Here is a 10,990-nt window from a genome sequence, read left to right as displayed (position 1 = left end):
AAGATAAATAAAAAATTGTTTTACGAGATAATTATTATTCTTTGTTGATTACAATAAAGACAATCGCATGTTTTTCACTAGATATAGCTATATTGTTTTCAAAGAAAACAAACTTTGATTGCTTGTTTATTCAGGAAAAACACAAAACTACCATATTGATTTGAAAAAATCTATTCTATACTTCGAAGCCAAATGTAAGGACTAGTATTAATATATTTATAAATTCATAGATATAAATTTAATTGTAAACTTAATGATATTTAGTGAACCGTTAAAACAGAGTTCGTCTGCCACAGCTTCTGTGCGGCATGGAAGAGACACAGCGCGCTGTTTAATAAAACGGCAACAGTGCAATGTGCCTGCCAGGAAATAGACTCCAACTTCACTTATAAACTAACACTGTTCTATGATAGAAACAAATAGGTCATACGAAATGAAGATTTAACATATTAATTGAATAGAACAAGTAGTAGTGCGTTCATATACAGTTTAATAACTTTGAATGTATAATAGTATAAAGAGTTTCAAGGATAACTTAATTATATTGAAATTCGGTTATAATATTGAATTTTAAAGGCATCAAAGTAAACACGCTTTATTATTGCACTTTGTGTTAGATTGTTAGGTTTTGAAAAGCAGAAGTTATTTAACAGTACAGCTTATATGTTGGAAAATTAATTTATAGTAGTTTGTATCGATTTGAATCTTCAAAAAGAATAATACCATAGGTGTCCTTCAAGTAGAAAAAGACTATAAATCTTAGATAATTTAAAAGCTATAATAATAGTCATAAAATGGACAGCATAAAAAGTGCAACAAATTGCTTGCATCAAAGCCATAAAAATATGTAAGATATTAAAAATCTGCTTGTATTTTACGAGCTATAAAACAAGAGTGTCTAAACTATGCTCTTATCAATTACGAGGATAAACTCTGCTTGTTCAAGTACATAAAATCACAGACAATTTTTATTACAACTTCAAAGATTACCTTACTACATTAATTCCATTGTATTTTGAGAAATAACAATATTTACAACTAGGACCAACATCTCATCTCAAGAAGCTCTTTCTACACAGTTGGATTAAGGGACCGATACAAAATGCAGTTATCCTAGAAACCGCGCGCATCGTGAGAAGGTTCCTGTCTCTGTAGCCCTGACCACTGGTTGTTTGAGTCAAGGGATTCCGCAGCCGGTGGTGTTCTATTTTTAATATAATATGTTTTGTATTTTTTTTTGGACATGAAATGTAAGATATTAAAAATATGATAAATATGTATATGACTTACTAGTTGTAAACCATATAAAAATGTATATGGTTTACAACTAGTAAGTCCACATTCAAAAAAACATATAGCCTAATGAGTAGCAATGAAATATTTTAGTATGTAAGCTTGTGGGTTAAGCTTAGTTTATTTTTTACAAAAAAATAAAACTTTTTTTTTCATCGAATACAAATAGATACGTGGATGATTATTGGTATGGACAAAATCGATTTGAAACTTGTTATAGTTCAGGAACGTAAATCTCTCCGCGGACCGCAAACGCCTGATGGAAATTAGATTCCGCACTAAGTTAATGCACGTGGGATGTTACTTATTTAGTTTCATAACTCACGTGTATGTTATGGACAAATACGTTATATTACCAGCAAAGAGATTCAAATCTAATACTAGCTTTAAAGTGGTTATTACGAGCTTACGCAGATATTACGACTTTCCTTAAAGACAAGTTTTTTTTAAATATTAAATTGTTAGTATCGTTATCTGCCACACGTATACTAGATAACATATACTTTACCAGTAGTAAAGTTTTTGAACGTACAGTTTAATTCGTGAGAAAAATAATAATTAATTTATAATATTTACATACAAACATTATATATAATATATTTCCATATTAACCCATAACTTTTATTGAAATGAATACGACGATATTAAAACTTTTATTTAATTTTTTATTAAATTTTTTCGACACGACAGACCGCCAGGTTGCATCCACACCATCTCGATGGCTGGCAATCCACAACCGTGCGGTTTGCGCGTAACTTCCTGACTCGCATAGCAGCGTTGTGGAATGGTTTGTCCTTGGCGGTATTTCCAAACCGCTACTACTTGGGGTCCTTCAAGGAGCGAGCGTATCACCATCTCAAAGGCCGGCAACGCATCTGTGGATCCTCTGGTACTGCTGATGTCTATGGGCGTTGTTGAACACCTCGATGTTCCCGCTGCTCGTTTGCCCCCTTCTGTTATAAAAATAATAATAATAATAAATAACACGCGGAATATTTATAAGAACACAACTTGTTTCCACTTATGGTTTTAACATCAAAAGTTTTTTTGTTTTATTTGAATACTCACAACACAATAATGCGAGTAAATGTAAACCGCTATGAAAACAATATTAAATTATGAAAGAATTTTAAAATGTTTAACCAAAAATATTAAAAATTAAGAGAATTTTTTAACTGAATAATTTTTTTTTGCGGTATGAATGAATAGACGAACACTTTTATGTTTGCATACAAAAAAATCATCCGCCAACAATAGATAAAAATAATAAGAGTCTATCTTTTTTTTTTTATAAAAAACGTTAAAAATATATTTTTTTTATATCGTAAGGTGGCAAACGAGCGAGCGGCAACCTGAAATCGCTGAAGTAGCGAAGTGACCGTTGCCCATAGACATACGTAATTGCATATGCGTTGCCTACCTTTAATCAACGGAGGAGAGGATGCACAGAAAGAAAATATTTTCCCTTCCCATGCATCCTCTCATCCGGAAAGTCCACTTCCACTTCCCATCCTTTCCTTATAAGAAAAAAGGTAGGAAGGGAAAAAGGACTGAATTAGGCCTCCGAGACGCACACTCATCAAACGAAACGCAGAATTCACCGGGCGAGCCGGGCCGATTCTTGCGAAGATGTTAAAGCGGGCTCTACCACATTAAATATCACGAATATTCAAGTTCATAAAAACTTAAACGACACATTTACTGTATTTATTTCAATTAATTTAAATAAAATAACTGTAATATTATATTTGCACATTAAATAAATTTATAATAAGCCAATAGGTAAATGAAAATCTGATAAAAATTCTCAAATAAAGTCGTCTACTTTAATATGCAAATTGGGAATGAAACGACCTAATTGGTGCGAGGGAAATTTCACAGCCAAATTAAGTTTGTAATAATAGATATTTCGCTTTTGGAACTGCTAGAGGCGTAGTACAGACTTGTAACATTTACCTTTGCGTAATAAAATGTATAAAATATATACGTAAGGCAAACAAGTACATCTTTTTAAGGTAATTGAGAAAACTAGTATGAAGACACAAACATTTGCTTGATTTAAAATTAACTATACTAGGAGTTGGTTTAATCTAGATAAGAATGTAAATCGAATATCCGCAAGGAATATTATATACACACAAAACCCGCATTTTCCGCGCGTCAGTCAGGAAGAAAAATATGTGCAATTATGTGTTGTAAAAAATATAAAGTATAAAAGATATTTATGATTGCTTAAATCTCTAGACGTATCATGAATTTAAATGCTTTGAGTAGTTCATTCCTTTTAGAAACATTTACATCTACAAATTATAAAGGACGCATCGTTTATTTAATATTTTATGTTGATATCTTAATAGTATTTTTGATTTTTTAGGGTTCCATACCTTATAGGAAAAAAACGGAACTCTTATAGGATCACTTTGTTGTCCGTCCGTCTGTCTGTCAAACCCCTTTTTCTCAAAAACACGTGAAGGTATCAAGCTGGATTTTTTTTTGTTTATTATATATGGTATATTTCAAAAGATTTTCTTAAAATGTATCTAATATCCAAATGATATGAGGGACATGTTTATAAATAAAACTAGCATGATTGATCTGTATGGGCGTATCATTTGCGCTAGATTACACGTAAGATGAGGGAAATGAAGGAAAATAAGAGAGAAATATATGCCCGTGGACATTACTTACACGACATTAGTTAAAGGTCCAACGCTCATACCATTTTGATCGTAACAATATAAAATAAATAATAGAAAGATGCTTACGAACTAAAATAATAATTATTAAAACACTTAAAAATAACTTAACTGAGCAAATTAGTTATTATTTTGTTTATTTCATTTTGCGGACATTATTATTCCTAATTTAAGGTGTTTAGAAGTTGAATTTTCGAATAACCCAAAATACCATTTAAAACTGAAGAGTTATTTTTTCCCAATTTTCTAGTATGTACTTTATGAAGATTTTCAAAGGGAAAATATTAGGAAATCGTTTTAGTAATTATAAAAATGATTAACAATAAATAGTAAAGCATGTGGTACCATTCCGGGCAGATTGGCTCGTAGAAGTTGGTGCTATCAGAGTAACATTGCACCAATTAACATGACCTCCAGCCCGACACGTAGTTGGAGTTGGACCTACAACTTGTACGTGCAACTACTCGACACTGTTTTACTTCCAAATTTCCTGTTCGCATATTAAACCTCGTGACTCGGTCGAGCAACTTATTTTATAAAACAAACGTAAATAATTTTTTGCTGACAACGATGGAACGTTTAGTTGTTATGTTATGATATTACTAAACTATCAAAAGATTATTTAACGTACTAATATTATAAATGCGAATGTTTGGATGAATGGATATTTGTTAGAAGGTATCTCCAGAACGGCATATAGATTACATAGATATAAGACAGCCTTAAAACACATAGACAACTTATTAAATATTTTTCTATTTATGCGCGGACGGAGTCGCGTGCGACGGCTAGTATTAAATTATTTATTTTAAATAATATTTATCTATAAAGGCAGCAAACAAAAATTCATAAATAAACAAAAACATTTACTTGTTAGTTTTAGACTTGAATTAGATTTTAACAGTTCCTCGCATTCCTAAAAAAAAGTTCTGAGATTACCAATATGAAATCTTATTTGTTATGCTTATACTTTATTTATCGATGTTTGTGATATGACCTTCATATAATAACGTTGAACTCATAACATTCTCAGAAGAGACCATGTTATTTTCACGCTCTGTATAGCCATATCGTTTGCGCTAAATTAAACACAAGATGAAGGTAATGACAAAAGAGAAATAACACAAATATAGGCCGTTCGAGCATTATTTCCATGACATAAAGTGATACGACACATATTCCTTGAGAAGAAATGAACAGCCTTATTGTGAGGACGACGCACACAGAATTAGGTTGTAGGATCAACTAAATTCGCCGAAATAGCGAAATGATCATTGCCCATGTAGATTCGCTTTTGCATTGCCTTGACAAAGAAGGAAGAGATTTGCGTTTCTATGCGGTTTCTTCTCCGCCCAATCCACTTCCCATCCTCTCTTTAACAAAAGAGTGGGAAAGAATTGAAATAGTACTTGGGCGCGCACGTTCATAAGACTGCAGGCGAGATGATCCACATCACGGCTGTCTTCTGTGTTATCGTCACCGATCGAGCCGGTCCATTCGTGCGACAGATATTGTTGCGGGCTTTTAACTCATGTTTTTTTTTTTAATATTAGTAAGAAACATTTGAAGAAATCCAATGAATTTTTACTTAAGCTTTTTCAAGAAGCGAGTCTCCTCCTTCCTCTGATGTTGCAGATGTTTACGGGCGTCGATGAATAATAATTATTTTCATATGTAATTTAAAGTTATGTAGTATTTCAAAATAACATACACAGATGTAAATTTTACATTACAGTGTATAATAAGCTTGACTTCGGAACTCTCCGGGGACAGGCATTAACATGAATTCTAGGCCAACACTAGCAACCCGGAAACTAAAGTTAGCTCCCAACAGTATTAATTTCAAACTCTAATATGTATGTTATCGTATGCGGTGATACTGTAGACGAAATTAATAATATTTTTATTATTCATTTAGCTGAAATAATGAATATAGAAGCTTAATGTGATATGGTAATATAATATGTACAATATTCAATTATTCATGCATAAGTATAGTGGAAGAACGTCGATGGCGCAGTTGTACACTACTTGACCGAACTAAAATCTATACATCCAGGTTCAAACCCCTGTACCAAAGTGCATATCGATTTTCGAATTTCATATATGCTTACATTTATCCGAAATTTGTACAGTAATGGAAAACCTAGAGATGCAAATTGTACATATCAAAGCAAATCATATGGCAAAGAAATTCAAAGATATGTGTGATACCAACCAACGCACACTGCTTGACTAGGGCCCGGTCACCTTGACTTGGGTAGGATCAACCGACGACGTATATATGTTATTTTGTTTATACCTATATTGAAACCCATTTATTTTTACATCTTGTAGTTTATTCACTACATTTATCTTATTAATGTCGTAAAGTTCTTAACTTTTGTTTTTCGTTAAAGTAGCAAATGCCGTTAACAAAAATAGATGGTATAAAATAGGAAGGAGACGAATTTCATCAAGTATTTCATTTTATCTGAAGGAATTAATTAAGTTGTATTTGACGCTACATTTATATTAAATCCGCAATAAGCCGTTGGCGTGGAATAGACTCGTATGCAAATACGAGATACGGAGACTTCACCAGGGGTTTTCATTGTGTGCTTCATTGTGTCTGTGTGTGTGAGAGTGTAGATATGTAGCACAATAATCTATGCGGTCTACGATATACCCACTGTGACTTCTAAGGTGTCAATATAATTAATTTGGTTGTGATTTTTCAATTTATTATTCACTCCACTGGCAGCAACCCAAAGTGGTACTAGGCTCCCGAAGCAAGCAATTGCCAACGCCGTCTTTCAAGCGCCGCTGTTTTGTGTAGATTATAAAAATGATTTTATAAGACACGTAAATCATCAACAACAATTCAAGGTTAGCTTTTTAAAATTATAACCAGATTTTGTCAAATACATTTTCATAGAAAAACTAATACATTTGGTGAACCGTCTTCAAAATATATTGGAACGTGGTCGCGTAAACGTAATTGAATAAAATGTATTCTGATTTGTCGTAATATAAATGAAATAAAATTCTAAAGAAAGTACTTCGAAATTTATAAGGAAATTCTTTGATTTTTACGGTAAATTGAAACGTCGTTCCTTTGTGACGATAAATCCAAAGGAGGCAACATGATAGCTTCCTTTATTTCATTTTTGTAAGAATTCAAGAATAGTATTAAATTTACAGTAGTTACAGACATATTAAAAATAATTGAAGTTATTTTTCGCCATTGTATACATAAATTATCTGGATTTGGTGTGTACAAAATAAATGTTTTTCTGTCTTTGAGTAACAATTAGAATAATTGCTTCATTCTATATTCAAAAATGTACTTAATATAGTGATGGAATTGAAATGTTTGTAAGTAAAATATTTCACATAACACAATTGTTTAGGTTGCTAGCTGGCGCCCGCAACTCCGTCCGCACGGAATTAAAAAAACTTAATAAGTTAAAAGACTATGTTCTGCTTGTGTGCCAAATTTCATTAAAATCTGTTGATCGTTCCAGAGATACCTTCAAACATTCATCCATCCATCTAAACATTCGCATTTATAATATTACTAAGATGTAAGATTTTACAATACTAAACTTGTAAGAAAATACAAACTATTGTTAAAAACTAAAAATAGTATAATGACACAAACACTTGTATTTTTGGATTATCCGTGGTTAACCGACGTCCTTAACAAACAAAGAGAGATATGTCCGACAAGGATGTCGCTCGTAGAATCCAATCTTGTTGGAAATGGATTTACACGCATCAGACATGCCATGTACCTATGTTCCCTACAACATTGCACATGATCGAATTTCTAGTTCAACTTATTTGTATAGTTACATTTGAATTTGAAAAGGTTTAACTGAGGGTGTCCACTGTTGAAAATATTAAATTTTATTCCTCTTTTATTGTCTTTGGAAAAATAGAGACTACAATTTTACTTCTTACTAATATAATGCGAATGTTTGGATGAATGGTTAGATGTATGGATGGGATGTCCGTTAAAATACATCTCTAGAGTGGCTGCATGGATCTTGCTAAACTTTGAAACAGAAGTACAACATAGTCTGGAAGAACGCAAAGGCTACTAGTTAAGTTTTTTTTAATTCTCCGCGCACGGAGTCGCGAGCCCCAGCTAGTTTTTCAACACTTGTATAGCTTCAGTGATTACCAGTTTCATGTAAATATTTCCAGTGTTTTAAGACATACATACAATCGTTGATTTTCTTATATTAGATATTAAATAATTCAATTGAACGTAAAATGAGTTTCATTAGTTTCGACTGTAATGGAAATACTCTATCCACATTAATTTTATGAAGTTCTAATTTAAATTCTACGTGCGTTTGTGTTCTATGTTTATTGCACATTAATACTAATCGGAAACTTAATGTAGTTTATACTGGATGTTATGTTGAGAAGTGGATATCTTAAATTGATGATGGATGATGATTACGGTGATAAACAAGTAACATGATGTTGATAAACCTAGTTTATCTTGAGTTTAGAATGTGGTAGAGCTCTACCTCTACACTTAATAATATGTTAGTCAAATTTTTAAGGTATTATTACGGTAATTATTTAAGGTATTCCTATAACTGAAAATCTCTTCTTGATTATTCTTGACTTACAGATTTACTTCTTTTTTGCCAGGTTTATATTTAGATCTAAAAATAAACCCATTTTAGAGCATAAATATTTTTTTATTTAATACTTTAACTAGATTTAAAAGTTGATACGTGTCAGTTAGCACGTTTTTGTTGACACGTGTAAAGCACCATTTAAAGCCTTGAACGGATTTGGCGCCAAACAGTACGGGACGTAGCATCGTGTGGTACTTAACTCGTCGACGAGCGTTGTTTTATTTGCCGTAAACATTTTTACGGTTTTCGATCACTTCCAACTATTGCCTCTCCGTGGCCTATTGGCAATCGCACTAAAGTTTTTCGTTAACTGGAATACTGATTTTATTGTCTTCTTTCATACCCTTTATATGAAAATTTATAGGTACAGTCAGCTGCATAAAAATGTATACATTTCTAAAATTTTAGATACTTTTATGGGCCAGCGGTTTCAAAATTATTCATGCATGTATCCGTCAAAATCATGTACTCAGGCAAGCATAGGGTCAGATTCGTGCATACATATATATTCAAAACCAAAAGCGTATACCAGTTTATGAAACATTCTAAATGTAGACAAATTGATACAGCTGACTGTATAATATGAAAATTTCAATAAAAAGTTTATTGAAATTTTACTTTTCATAATTTTTAATGACATTATTACTATCCATAATTTTTAATGACATTATTATTTTTATTCTGATTATAAGATAAGGATTAAAAAATTAAAAACAAATTTTTAAGTATTGTAAGCAATTTTATTATTGTCTGTATGTGAGTAAACTGATAGGAAACGTTGAATTTGTAAAGCAATTTATTATAAGATTTTAGAGCACGCTGTAACAATGTTTATCTTCAAAACACTTAGGAAATCAACAGATTTATGACACCATTTATGTACTCGTTAAAGAACTTTTCGTCCAAAAAAACTTCTTTGAAATGACTGTTGTTAAAAGTCGAGGTAGTATTTCGCTTTAAGTTAAGCTTTTGTAACAAATTGAGAGGAATGGGCGAAGTTAAATTAAAAGCCATAGCGTAACACCAACAGCAATCACCGAAGAAATTTATGCGCGTTGTTTATTTTCAAAATAAGTGACACGTTAAAAACGATTTATACTTAGACCCTATTTTAAGTAAGTAGGAAAAATACAGTTTGCATTATTTACAGAAAAAACACGTACTTTAACGATTATAAGCATAGATTTCTAAGTACCATTTATTAAATATTTAAATTGAGGATGCACTAGTCTTGATGGATTGTGAGAATGAATGGGCATAAGCTGGAATGGTAACGAATGTGAAAGTGTATTAAGATGTGATGGCTGATGGTGATATGATAAATTAATCCATTACTAAACAGAAGTTTTGTAGGTAAAGAATGATAAGTCTGTAAGTTACGTTGCGTAAATGAGATGACAAAAGTAGTGTAAAAACATTGATGAATTAGATTAGACATATTTTATCCTTAACAAATAAGAATGCACCAGCGATGTAAATAAGCTTATTTGCAAATGATAACTATTGTGTATTTGACATTGCACAACCGGATATAGTGTGCCTTCAGGGGAAGTAACGTGTACGTATTACGTGGAATAGCGCTTCAATATTGCTTTTATGCACATGAATATGATTAATTTATATGCAAGTACCGAGTATATTTTTAATATTTATGTATTTTATATTTACGAAATACATGAAAAAATAACTGCATAATTTAATAATAATTATTTCGAACTATTACTATTTATTGTCATCAATTATTTTACAATTTTGTTACAATAACCATATCGATTTCGTTACCAAGTCAATTGTCAGAATGATTAGTGAGGGGACATAAACGTCGCCATTTTAGTAAGGCTAGTGTTGCGCCAGTACACCGGTGTAGTGTCGGATTTTCTTTCAAAGATGGTACGAATCACGAAGAACAAAAACGATCAAATTGTGATCCTCCTTCTTGAAGTCGTTTGAAAAGAATTACGTTATTAAAATACATTAAAGTAAGTACTTGATGATAAAAACATTCACAATTAATAGTAAACTATGTTATTTTTGTTAGTCGCAGTGTAGTAAGGTATTATGACAGTTTTATTTACAAAAAAAACTTTAAAATACAAGTTTTAGTAGCACATTTGTAACGAAACTGTTAGTTACAGTTAAATTTAGAAACAAAGTGATCGTCCGTTCGCAAACTCTGAACGTGGTATAAATTAGCATTCGTTGTGTTTATTAAAACAACATTGGCCAAGAACTGCTGCTATGTAAACTCATTTCTAATGCATTCACATTTAGTTTCCTACATTGCAATGTATAACAAACATAATTTATTTTGTTAGAATAGAAGTTTAACAGGAACAGTCATATGGTACATTGGTTGAAGTG

Source organism: Papilio xuthus, unplaced genomic scaffold (genome assembly GCF_000836235.2).
Source record: "Papilio xuthus unplaced genomic scaffold, Pxut_1.1 DF827714.1, whole genome shotgun sequence".
Classification (NCBI taxonomy): domain Eukaryota; kingdom Metazoa; phylum Arthropoda; class Insecta; order Lepidoptera; family Papilionidae; genus Papilio; species Papilio xuthus.
The sequence above is the reverse complement of the archived record's forward strand: the minus strand, read 5'-3'. Positions refer to the sequence as shown.